Raw genomic sequence first — 13,948 nt, forward strand, 5'->3', positions numbered from 1 at the left:
TAACAAGGACGTTGGGCAAACCATGGGTGGCGAACATGCCCCGGAGGCTTTCAATGGTGGCAGTGGACGTACATGATATTATTACACATTCAATCCATTTAGAGTAAGCGTCCACTGCTCCGAGGAACATCTTTCCTAGAAAGGGGCCTAGAAAGCGAAATCTACGTGGACCCTGGACCACGGTTTGGAGGGCCATGACCACAGACTCAGTGGAGCCTCCCTTGGTGCATTGCTCAACTGTGAGCAAGTGTTACATTGGTGTACGCATGACTCCAATTCTGAGTCAATGCCGGGCCACCAAACATGCGACCTGGCAATAGCCTTCATCATGATTATGCCTGGGTGGGTACTTGTAGGTCACGTATAAACGTTTCCCTGCCTTTTTTTGGCAAAACCAGGCGATTCCCCCATAGGAGACAATTCGATTGGATGGACATTTCATCCTTCCGTCGGTAAATGGCTTAATTTCATCTTGCATTTCCCCGGGAACAGCCGACCAGCTCCCATTAAGGATGCAGTTTTTTACTAGTGATAGCACAGGGACCTGGCTAGGTCCTGATCTGGCGAGCCATGACGGGTGACCCCTCGCTCTTAAAAAAATCCATTACAAAAAGCAAGTCTGCGGGTTGTGCCATTTCCACCCCAGTGGTAGGCAATGGTAGCCAACTGAGGACATCAGCACAGTTCTCAGTGCCTGGTCTGTGGCGGATTACATAGTCATATGCAGATAATGTTAGTGCCCATCTTTGGATGCGGGACAACGCATTGATGTTAATACATTTTCTTTCTGAAAACAGCGAAGTGAGTGGTTTGTGGTCGGTTTCGAGCTCGAACTGGAGTCCAAATAGGTATTGGTGCATTTTCTTAATCCCGTATATGCATGCTAATGCTTCTTTCTCAATCATACAGTAGGCTCTTTCAGCCTTAGATAAAATTCTGGACGCATATGCAACCAGTTGCCTGACACGTTGGCTTGCTGTAACACACAACCGACCCCGTACGAAGATGCATCACAAGCTAGAACTAAACGTTTACACGGGTCATACAATACAAGCAACTTGTTAGAACATAGCAGGTTTCTGGCCTTATCAAAGGCTGTCTCTTGAGATTTACCCCAAACTCAGTCGTCACCCTTATGTAGCAATAAATGCAAAGGTTCCAGCAAAGTGCTCAACCTGGGTAGAAAGTTACCAAAATAGTTGAGGAGTCCCAGGAACGAATGCAGCTCCATCACATTCTATGGTCTGGGTGCATTCTTGATGGCCTCCGTCTTGGAGTCCGTGGGTTTGATGCCGTCTGCTGCAATCTTTCTCCCCAGAAATTTGACCTCTGGCGCCAGGAAAACACACTTGGAGCATTTCAGCCTGAGTCCCACTCTGTCCAGTCGCTTTAGATCCTCTTCCAAGTTGTGCAAGTGTTCGGTGGTGTTGCCATCAGTGATCAAGATGTCATCTTGGAACACCACTGAGCATTGAACCAATTTCAGCAGACTCTCCATGTTCCTCTGGAAGATGGCCACCACCGAGCAAATCCCAAAGGGGCATCTGTGATACACGAACAGTTCTTTGACGGTTCAGCCAGCTCCTGTGTCATGTAAGCGGAGGTTAGGTCTTGCTTGGTGAATGACTTTCCCCCTGCTAGCGTTGCGAATAAGTCCTCCGCTTTGGGTAATGGGTACTGGTCCTGTAACGAGACTCGGTTGATTGTCACCTTGTAGTCCCTGCAGATTCTGACCATCCCATCGCTCTTTAGTACCAGCTCGATTGGACTGGCCCACTCATTGAACTCGACTGGCGATATGATTACCTCTCGTTGAAGTCTCTCCAGCTCGATTTCGACTTTCTCTCGCATCATATATGGGAATGCTCGGGCCTTGTGATGAACAGGCCATGCCCGAGGAACAAGATGGATCTGCACTTTGGCACCTGTGAAGTTGCCGATGCCTGGCTCAAATAACGGCAGGAATTTGTTTTGCACGGGGCATCATCCGCCGAGTATAGTGCTTTGATGTCGTTCCAGTCCCATTGGATCTTGCCTATCCAGCTCCTGCCGAACAGCGTTGGGCCATTGCCTGGTACAATCCATAATGGTAAATCATGCACTCTTCCTTCATACGATACTTTCACTGCCGCACTGCCGATAACAGGTATGAGTTCTTTGGTGTAAGTGCACAGCGTAATGTGAATCGGGCTCAGTTTTGGCCTCTGTGCCTTGTTACTCCACAGTTTCTCAAAAGCCTTCTGGCTCATAATCGATTGACACCCCCATGTCCAATTCCATGGAGACTGGAATGCCGTTAAGTTTGACTTTTAACATTATCGAGGGCTTTTGGTGGTGAAGGTGTGTACCCCATACACTTCCTTCTCATCTTCTGGTTGAGTTGCCTCTCCTGCTCGTTCAGCATGATCCGCGCTGGATCGGTCGCTCTCTGCTGACTTTGCCACGTGGTGTGTCCGAGGTCGCTTGCACATTCGCTGGAGGTGCTCCATTGTTCCACAGCCCTTGCACACGTAGTGCTTGAATCGACATTGATGGGCTCTGTGACTGCCCCTGCAGCGCCAGCATGGTGTTAATGGATTCACATTAGCACTCCCCAGCGGCCTCGGAGTCACCCTGGACCTGGCCTCTGCGGTCGTGTGAGCCCTGCCATGTACAGTCCTGCCTGCTGAAGATATTATTTTAAGCACAGTGCTTGCCGGTGAGCTTCGATTCTGTGAAGATATCTGTTTCGTGTTGTCACTCGTGGATGTGAAGGCTTGGGCTATCGCGATGGCCCTGCTCAGATCCAGGGATTCGGTAGACAGCAGTTTGCGAAGGATGACCTCGTGGCCAATCCCAAGCCCGAAAATGTCCCGCAATATTTCCCCCAAGGATCCTGCAAAGTCGCACTGCCCCGCAAGGCGCCTTAGGTCGGCAACAAAACTCGCCACGTTCTGGCCCTCAGAACGACGGTGCACCTAATAATGGTAGCTGGCCATCAGGATGCTCACCTTTGTCTTGAGGTGTTCCTTAGCCAGCGTACACAGCTCTGCATAAGATTTGTCCATTAGTTTGAGGAGGCCATATTTAAGGAGGCCATATACCGATGACTCACATTCTTGGTGTCCCTGTGAAGGTAGGGGTGGGGAGTGTTGGGCAGGGGATAAAGGGCGCAGGGGTGGTGGGAGCGCGGGGGCGTCGATGGACTAGAGCAAATATGAGGAAAATCGCCCTGCGCTTGATCTCTGTTTCAGCCATGTCCAATTCGTTGGCCACAAAGTCCTGGTCGAGGCGGTTAAACAAAGGCTTCCCAATCATCACCATCAAAATATCTCTCAAGAATATCAACAGCAGCATAACCGCGTGAAAGTTCGTGATCTGTTACTCGTCGCCAATTATTATGTTCAGAATAACTCCACAAGACTGTATGCTGTAAGCTCAAACTGATGCGACCTTAGTCTCTTTAATCAAACTCCAGAGTGTAGAAGCAGCATGTCAGGCAACCTTTTCTACTTGCTTGCACGAGGTATGCAGGTGACCCTTGGGTCTCTAACAGGTGCACCCCCTGGTGGCATGTCTTACACTATTATAAAGTCTCTGTCACAGGTGGGACAGACAGTCATTGAAGGAAAGGGTGGGTGGGACTGGTTTGCCGCTCCTTCCGCTGCCTGCGCTTGGTTTCTGCATGCTCTCGGCGATGAGACTCGAGGTGCTCAGCGCCCTCCCAGATGCACTTCCTCTACTTAGGGCGATCTTTGGTCAGGGACTCCCAGGTATCAGTGGGGATGTTGCATTTTATCAAGGAGGCTTTGAGGATGTCCTTGAAACGTTTCCTCTGCCCATCTTGGGCTCGCTTGCCATGTAGGAGTTCCGAGTAGAGCGCTTGCTTTGGGAGTCTTGTGTCAGGCATGCGAACAATGTGGCCCACCCAGCGGAGTTGGTCGAGTGTGGACAGTGCTTCGATGCTGGGGATGTTGGCCTGATCGAGGACGCTAACATTGGTGCATCTGTCCTCCCAGGGGATTTGCAGGATCTTGCGGAGACATCGTTGGCGGTATTTCTCCAGCGATTTGAGGTGTCTACTGTATATGGTCCACATCTCTGAGCCATACAGGAGGGCGGGTATCACTACAGCCCTATAGACCATGAGCTTGGTGGCAGATTTGAGGGCCTGATCTTCGAACACTCTTTTCCTCAGGCGGCTGAACACTGTGCTGGCGCACTGGAGAATGTGGAAGATGCAAGGCAGGTAGAGCCCCAGGGTTGCAGACCACCCCACTGGTCAAGTACCGATAGAATATCAGTAGCTATCATCCTCATAAGACAGGGTTTTTTGCAAAAGCTCCAGATCCTCTCTCAATAAGTAGTTAACTGATTACATATTCCTCCAATGACACAGGCATTATGAATAATGCTTTTGGCTTTTTCTCACAATAGCTGACTCACACATGTGTCTGAGGAGGCAATCAAACCATTTGTCCTTTGAGAGGACTGTCTATGAGCAATCAGTATAAACAGAGACAAGACTTTGTTATTATCAAACTCCATTCCAGTCAGTGAGGTGCATATTTGCTCTAGTCCATCCACGGCCCCGCGCTCCCACCGCCCCTGCGCCCTTTATCCCCTGCCCAACACTCCCCACCCCTACCTTCACAGGAACACCAAGAATGTGATCTGCAGACTTAAGTGAAGCAGGAATGAAATATTTGTGGATGTTGTTAATGATTGTTTTCGTATTCAGCATGTTAGCAAAAATGCTACGGTAAATCATTTTCTAGATTTAGTCTTAGCAGTGACCCTGTGATGATCTCCAATGTGGGGTCCATCTGGGAAATAGTGATCAATTATCAGATTATCAGATTCTCAGATTTCAGTTGATTAGGCTCTGTTGCAGATAATTTAATGATAGTAATAGATTTTAAAGAGAGCTAAATTTTCAAGAGTGAGGAAGAATTTGGGAAATGTTATTTGTAAGATGCTGCTAGGTAGGAATAACTGTATTGCAAAAAAAAAGGCGTTCTTTTCACTCATGCTCATGCACGAGGAAACCGTATATGTGTGTCAGATTAAATGGAAGGGTTTTGGTAAAGGGCAGCCCACATGGCTGAATAGAGTTGTTTTTTTAGCTGTTGTATCCAGGAATTAATGGCTGGCAAGAATCTTTGGCTTAAGATATGAATTCAGTTTCAGGATTTTTAAGGATTAATTCTCAACGTGCGAAGCAGATGAATGTCATTGAGACAAACAATTGGTACATTGATGAGCTCACCCAGGAGTTAATGAGCCAGCACTGAAACTGTAAAATGAAAAGGAAAAGCTGCAAATGCTGGAAATCTGAAATGAAAACCAGAAATGCTAGAAATACACAGCATTTGAATCATCATCTGTAGAGAAAAGACAGGTTATGATGTTTTGGGTGTGTATCCTTCAACGGATTGATTGTGAGTCTAATAAAGGGCTCACAAAAACATGTCATGACCTACATACAGGTTAAATTAATATCTTAATTTGGTTTTCCACCCTGCCCCATACCCTCAGCGGTGTGCTAAGTGTGAATTACTTCTATATTTCACCAGGATAAGATTGTGATGAAAATGTTGAACTGGAAAGTTGCAGTCTACATTAAGGGCATGGGTGTGCTAAAGCGTTATTTCATTTTTGGCAGGATTCAAAAATTGGGCCCATAATTCCACTGATCTCCAACGCCATCTTTTTCACTCACATTAGCGACTACAGGAAAATATTCTTTCACGTTGGCCAGATTAGGCTGATTCATAAAACCCAGGAGCAGTTTTTCATCAATTCACATTGAATGTGGGTTTCTTTGAGAATTTACTTCTAGATCTTTTGTTCAATTTGTATCATTATCATGTGTTGTGAGACTTCAATCTCCAAGTTCCTCTGTATCATCTAGTGCAGAGGAAACTATCAGGAATCCATGTCTGAGCTTTCTGTTGTATAGCACATTGGATTACCATATATTATTGTCTCTAAGAACTGTTAGAAATCAGGGATGCCTAAAAATGGATAAAACTGTTACGAATGTATAAAACAGATAGGAATGCTGTGTTTAAATCGTTGTTTTGAACTGGAGACGAATTGTCTATTGAAGATGCTCAGAAATGCCAATGTCTTGGTACCCTGTAGAGATGTTATAGTATTTTGCACTATGACAACCATTAACTGTGGTTTTCAAGTTAAAGCTTCAGTTTGTTTATGCATCTTGAAGACAATTTGAATAGAAAAGGCTTAGAATTGATGGAAATTGTGTTAACATAATCATGTTGCGATGGTGTAAAAGAGATAACGAACAGTTTTCTGGTTTGGCCTCTGGGATCAAAGAGAGGATCAGGAAGAGAGATTTCCACAGGAAGAGATCCTGGGTTAGTGTAAACAGACTGACATATGGCCAAAATCAGAAGACATGTTTAAGGCGGGTTCTTGAAACAAGGATCGAGACAAATAACTGGAAGTCTTATTGGATATTAAGGTTTTAGGCAACCCTCTATAGGTCAAAAGGTCTTGTTAATATTCAAGTTCAGGCCCATCCCTAAAAATCATCCATCATAGGCAGTCCCTCGAAATCAAGGAAGACTTGCTTCCATTCTAAAAGTGAGTTCTCAGGTGACTATACAGTCCAATACAGGAATTACAGCCTCTATCACAGGCAGTCGTTGAAGGAAAGGTGGGTGGGAGTCTGGTTTGCCGCACGCTCCTTCTGCTGTCTGCGCTTGGTTTCTGCATGCTCTCGCCGATGAGGCTCGAAGTGCTCAGCGCCCTACCGGATGCTCTTCCTCCACTTAGGGCAGTCTTGGGCCAGGGATTCCCAGGTGTCAGTGGGGATGTTGCATTTAATCAAGGAGGCTTTGAGGATGTCCTTGAAACGTTTCCTCTGCCCACTTGGGGTTCGCTTGCCTGGTATGATTTCCGAGTAGAGTGCTTGCTTTGGGAGTCTTGTGTCGGGCATGCGAACGATGTGGCCCACCCAACGGAGCTGGTTGAGTGTGGTCAATGCTTCGATGCTGGGGATGTTGGCCTGATCGAGAACACTGATTTTGGTGCATCTATCCTCCAAGTGCATTTACAGGATCTTGCAGAGGCAGCGCTGGTGGTATTTCTCCAGCGCTTTGAGGTGTGCACTGTATATGGTCCACGTCTTTGAGCCATATAGAAGGGTGGGTATCACTGTTGCCCTGTAGACCATAAGCTTGGTGGCAGATTTGAGGCCCTCGTCTTCAAACATTCTTTTCCTCAGACAACTGAAGGCTGTGCTGGCACACTGGAGGTGGTGTTGAACCTCATCGTCGATGTCTGCCCTTGCTGATAGTAGGCTCCCGAGGTATGGAAAATTGTTCATTTTGTCCAAGGCCGTGCCGTGGATTTTGATGACCGGGGGGGCAGTGCTTGTGGTGGGGTCAGGTTGGTGGAGGACCTTTGTCTTAATCTAAAAGGAGGTTAAAGTGACCTCCTGGAAGCTTGTAGTCAGAGACGGTGTGAGGGGAGAGCGGAACAGGAGTTTAGCTGGTCAAACACTTTTCGAGAGTGATCCCATGCTTTACCGAAGGAAGCTCTAGATGAGAGAAAGAGTTATTAAACCAGAGAACTGCTATGTGCGCCAGCCGTTTGTCTGATCAGAATCGGTATCAACTACCTGTTACGGTTGTATGTTTTTGCTAAATAACTAATGTGTTATATTCCGTCTTAAACTCTTATTAAACACAATGTGCCCCTCAACGCCCGATTGCCTGCTGAGAAGAACCGCTAATGTTTAGAGAGTAACGCTGGCAAGAATTTCCATTTTTATGTTTAAAGTAATTAAAACGAATCGCCCGACGAGAAAATGGGCATTGCACCTTCATTGTCAGCGGTTAAGTGGAAAGTTAGTAACATGGGCGATCCTTACTGGAATGGACGGTAAGTATTTAAAATTTAGTCTGAGGCTGCGATTTGGCCTCGGGAGGAGGGGAAAACTTTTTTTTAAAACTTCAATTAAAAAAAAATAAAAACATAAAAAGCATTCCCAAGACACTTTTATACCTAATCGCCATTTTAAAATATAAAAAAAAACAAAGAACCTTTAACTTACCTTTCTTTGCAGAGTACTCACCTACTGCCCTGTTTAAGCAGCTTTTACAGAGTGATTCTCTTAGCGATCTGGACGTCGGCGGTTGAGGCCTGTCATGTATGTAACCTCTATGTAACACTACTGCAATACTGTATATACTTAAACAATGCACACCTTGACCACAGGGGGTGAACTTGTGGGAGACACTCCTTAACTGGTCATCCAGGTATATAAAGGGAGGTCCCACACAGGATCATCACTTCTTGGTCCTGTGAATAAAGGTTCAGGTCACAGAGTGACCTTGTCCATAGAATGTGCCTCGTGTGGATTTTGTGCCATTGAGTAAGGACTTTACAAGGCCAAACTTAAATCCTGGCGGTTTTTCTCGGCATTGCATGTTGGCGGTTGGGTCCCGGCGGGCGCATTCAGATGTAGGCGATACAATGAAAAAAGTTAGGAGGAAACTTTCGTCGGGTGGGAAAAACAGCTGTACCGCCGAGAAAATCGCTGAGAAATGATCGGAAAATCTAGCCCAATATATCCAACAGATTGGTTTTACAATCAATCCTGATTATTAAAGTGAATAGAGATAGCCTTAACCAGGCATATTTCTCACAGAACATATGTATTCCTTGATGAAAAAAGACCGAGGTCCATCTAGTTCGCTTTCTACCATCCTGGAAGTTGCATGATACAATGATAATGGAGTTGTTAACTAATCATTGCAATCAATCTCTATCAATTAGTCTACAAATGACCAGACATGGGGTGAGGAAAACCCCAACAGTGGAGAGCTTTGGGAACTACAGGTCTAAAGTCACCTGTTCCTCCCTAGCATGCTACACTTAACACATGTTATGTCTCAAATTACTCATATACTGTATTCCAAAATAGTATTTTCTGAAATAAATCTATCTAATTTGCAAGATAGACTTTCCGCTAGAAAATAATGAGATGAATAATTAACAAATTGTAGCTACCAAATTAAGAATGGAATGTTACCTTCAAAGGGCTAATTCTGCTGATGGACTATATTAGAATCAGATTTTTCTGTACTTTGTCCTCCTTTGTTCTAGGTTTTATCCTTTAATACTGCTGGTCAAAGGCAACCTAAGAATTGAAATGGTTATGAATGCTTACATTGCCCATAGACTCTCATCCCCATTCACCCTCCTCATCTGTCAGGTGAGCTGCTTCAGGCCTCAAATACTCCATAACTGGCCATTATGAGATATGCGACCATGGGACCTCTTCCTCTGATTTTCCTCCCTCCTGTGAAGTTGTACCTGTTCACGGCGGAATGATTGAGACTGTGATAAACAAATCTGCATTTTAATAGTCCTTGGGATAATACATTGAAACCAGAATGCAGCTCTCATTGTCCCTATTCATGACGGCATTGGCAACAGAACTTCATTCTGTCACTGTGAGATAATTCTGTGCAACCTGTCTGTGCTTGATATTATGGCAATTTAACGAAAATAAATGGCGGGAAATTATACACTTGTGGCGTTCTGGCACATTTTGATTGCACAGCTATGGCAGGGTTTCTGAAGCACCCTGCTGTCATCATCATCATAGGCAGTCCCTCGGAATTGAGGAAGACTTGCTTCCACTCCTGAAGTGAGTTCTTTGGTGGCTGAACAGTCCAATACGAGAGCTACAGACTCTGTCACAGGTGGGACAGATAGTCGTTGAGGGAAGGGGTGGGTGGGACTGGTTTGCCGCACGCTCTTTCCGCTGTCTGCGCTTGATTTCTGCATGCTCTCGGCGTTGAGACTCGAGGTGCTCAAATAACAAATGAATGAATAACAGAGTCAACCTTTACATTTATCTGATTAAAAAATGAAGACAGGTAGATACAGATTTTCAGGTCAAATCTCATTGCTGTTTGGGAGTCCTTGCTGTGCACAAATATCTATCCTTGGCCCCCTCCTATTTTTCAACAACATGCTGCCCCTCGGCAACATCATCCAAAAACACGGCGCCAGTCCACTGGCGACACCCAGCTCTATCTCACCACCACTTCTCTCGACCCATCCACTGTCTCTAAATTGTCAGACTGCATGTCCGACATCCAGTACTGGATGAACAGAAATTTCTTCTAACTAAATTTTGGGAAGACCGAAGTCATTGTTTTTTGTCCCCTCCACAAATTCCGTTCCATAGCCACCAACTCCATCTCTCTCCCTGGCAACTGTCTAAGGCTGAGCCCCAAGATGAGCTTGCGACCACATATCTGCGACATCACTGAGACCGCCTATTTCCACCTCCGAAACATCGCTTGACTCCGCACCTGCCTCAGCTCATCTGCTGCTGAAACCCTTATCCATGCCCTCCCTATCTCTGTAATCTCCTCCACAACCCTCCAATATATCTGTGCTCCTCTATTTCTGTCCTCATGAGCATCCCCGATTTTAATCACTCCACCATTGGCGGCCGTACCTTTAGCTGCCAAGGCCCTAAGCTCTAGAACTCCCTCCCTAAACCTCTCTGCCTTTCTTCCTCTCTTTTCTCCTTTAAGATGCACCTTAAAACCTGCTTCTCTGCCCTAATATCTCCTTATGTGGCTCAGTGTCAAATTTTGTTTGATAACGCTCCTGTGAAATGCCTTGGGACATTTTACCACATTAAAGGCGCTATATAAATGCAAGTCATTTCTGAAAAAATTTGGGATGTCTTGAAATTGTGAAGGGTGCCATATCCACACAGGTTCTTTCTTTCTAAGTTGGTTTTACAAATAGCTCTCTATATACCTTTTTATAGCAGTAAGATATAACACAAATAGACATTTTAAAACACTTATAACTAGTTGCATGAGACAGCATCACAGGCATTTATAGAACAGAGTAATATTCTGTGGTGTGGCATGGAATGTTGGTGCTGGTAATACATTACTTTTTTGGACAATTCCCTACTTGGCAAGTTTGTAAGCTCTCAAAAGTCAATAGGGGGAAATATTAAGCAGAGACCACAGCTTCCCACAAGGATAAAAAATCAAAAGTATAAGTTTCCCTCAGCCACTCTTATACATCTCCTGGAGGGAGCTTGCAGACCTGCATTTGCAGAGATCTGGGAACGGTGCCAGTCCGTCCTGTTATCTGAAAGTTGATGTGTGGCTTGTGGAGGGTGGAGGCTGAAGAGGGAAAGATAAATAAATGTAAAACAAGGTTTTTTTAAAAAAGAGCTAGCTGTCCTGTGCTGCTTTAGCTAGCCTCATCTGCAGCAGCTGCAGGTGCTTTAATTGGTTGCATCGCTTCTAGGGAAGAGAATTTTTGGCAAGGTTCCTGTTTCTGATCCCTATACCAGTGCCCAGCTGTGGACACTGGATAAGGATAGGACCTGGCTTGGCATATCATATCCTCCACAGTCAAATAACTGGCTAGCTCTCATTGTGAGAGCTCATATAATTAATAACCACTTTGAAAAGGCACTTGTGCAATTTGTACCAGTGAGTGAGTGAATGCCTTCACAAGAAAAGGGGTCGGAAAGAAAATCAAAGGAAAGAAAAACAACAACATTCTTTAAGTTTCATTTTTTAAAACTTGTTTTAAGTTTATTTATTTTTCCTTTTTCAGCCTCCACCCTCCACAAGCCACACATCATCCTTCAGATAACGTGATGGACTGGCACCGTTCCCAGGTCTCTGCAAATGCAGTTCTGCAAGCTCTCTCCAGGAGATGTACAAGAGTGGCCGAGTGAGACATATACTTTTGATATTTCCTCCTTGTGGGAAACGATGTTGGGGAGGGTTTAAACTAGCTTGGCAGGAGGATGGGAACGTGAGTGTAGATTCAGAAAGGAGAGAGGCAAAGTTGGAAATGGAAGGCAGTAAATTAGTAAGTGAGTTTTGAATACAGAGGAAACAAAGGCTAGAAAATAGACAACGAAAGGGGTTGGCAGTGCTTAATGGTATATACTTCAATGCAAGGAGTCTAGTAAATAAGGCAGATGAGCTGAGGGCAGAGAGAGACACGTGGAAGTATGATATCATAGTTATTACTGAAACATGGCTGAAAGAAGGGTAGGAATGGCCTCTCAACTTTCCTGGTTACAGGGTTTTCAGACGAGTTGGAGAGCGGCATAAAAAAGGAGGGGGTTGCAATATTGGTTAAAGAAACAGTTACAGCTGTGAGGAGGGACGATGTGTTAGAAGGATTAAATGAAGCCATATGGGTTGAACTGAAGAACAAAACAGGGGCATTCACACTGCTGGGAGTGTACGATATTAGTACAAAAACATCAGGGCACTAATAGTAGGGGATTTCAACTAACTTAATATTAACTGGGATAGCATCAGTGTAAGAGGTATAGAGGGCGCAGAATTCTTAAAATGCATTCAGGAGAACAAAATAGTCAGGGTTCAGAGCAAATATGTTCCCACTAAGAAAAAGGATGGGACTCCCAAATCTAGAGCCCCCTGGATGTCAAGAGGCATACAGGGTAGGATAAGGCAAAAAAAGGGAAGCTTATATCAGTTACCGAGAGCTAAATACTGCAGAAAGCCGAGAAGAGAATAGAAAGCGCAGGGGTGAAATTAAAAAGGAAATTAGGAAAGCAAAGAGAGGGCATGAAAAAATATCAGAGTGATTATCTGCAAGAGCATTTTTGTGTCCTTCTGCGCATGCTTGCGGTCGACCCCGCCCCTTATGCGCATGCGCGATGTCACCGAGGTCCAGCTGCTCATGCGCAGTACCCCACAGTTGCAGCTGCAGTGTGCCAGGCTTTCCTCAGCTCTGCGGGAGAAGGCCCCTCAGTGGATCTATGGCGAGAACAGAGGATTGAAAGGGAGATCGGAGAGAGAGAGGGAGACCAGGGAGAGAGAGAGGGGGAGGTTGGTGAGAGAGAGAGAGAGGGGGTTGTTGGAGAGAGAGACATAGAGGTCGGAGTGAGAGAGGGGGGTCAGAGTGAGAGAGAGAGGGGGGGGGTCGGAGAGAGGAGGGGGTCACAGAGAGAGTGGAGGGGGGATAGTGAGAAAGTGAGAGGGAGGGGGTCGGAGAGAGGGGAGAGAGAGAGAGCAATCGGAGAGAGAGAGAGTGGGGGGGTTGGAGAGAGAGAGAGAGAGAGAGAGAGAGAAAGACAGGTGTCGGAGAGGGACAGGCGGATCAGAGAGAGAGAGGGAGTTCGGAGAGAGAAAGAGAGAGACATGGGTCAGAGAGAGAGAGGGAGGGGGGTTCAGAGAGAGAAAGAGAGAGGGGGTCAAAGAGAGGAGAGAGGGGGGGTTCAGAGAGAGAGGGGTGTCGGAGAGAGAGAAGAGTGGATAGAGAGAGAAAGAGAGAGAGACAGGGGTCGGAGAGAGAGAGAGAGGGGTTGGAGAGAGGGAGAGGGGGGGATACGGAGAGAGAAGGGGGGAGTCGGGGGGAGATAGAAAGAGGGGGATCAGAGAGAGAGACAGAGATTGGAGAGAGAAAGAGGGAGCGGGGTCAGAGAGAGAGAGAGGGGGAGTCGGAGAGAGAGAGTGGGGTTGGAGAGAGGGGGATAGAGAGCTCTATGGTGGGGGGGCAGAAGGTCAGGAACTTGTTGGGGGGGTGAAAGTCATGAATCTGTGGGGGAAGAACTAGGGCAGGGGGAGAAGGTTAGGGACTTGGATGGGGGCAGTGGGGGAAGAAGGTCAGGAACTTGGGTGGTGAGGGATGATTAGGTCAGGAACTTGGGCTGGGGCGGGGGGAATAGATCAGGAACTTGGGCTGGGGGGCGAGGAATCAGGTCAGGAACTTGGGCTGGGGAGGCATTACTAGGTCAGAAACTTGGGCTGAGGGGATGTTAGGTCAGGAACTTGGGCTGGGGGGATTACTAGGTCAGAAACTTAGGCTGGGGGGTTTAGGTCAGGAACTTGGGTTGGGGGGATGAGGGATTAGATCATGAATTTGGGTGAGGGGGGTGGGGCAGGAACTTGTTTGAGGG

The sequence above is a fragment of the Pristiophorus japonicus genome, chromosome 13 (assembly GCF_044704955.1).
Source record: "Pristiophorus japonicus isolate sPriJap1 chromosome 13, sPriJap1.hap1, whole genome shotgun sequence".
In the NCBI taxonomy this organism is placed as follows: Eukaryota; Metazoa; Chordata; class Chondrichthyes; family Pristiophoridae; genus Pristiophorus; species Pristiophorus japonicus.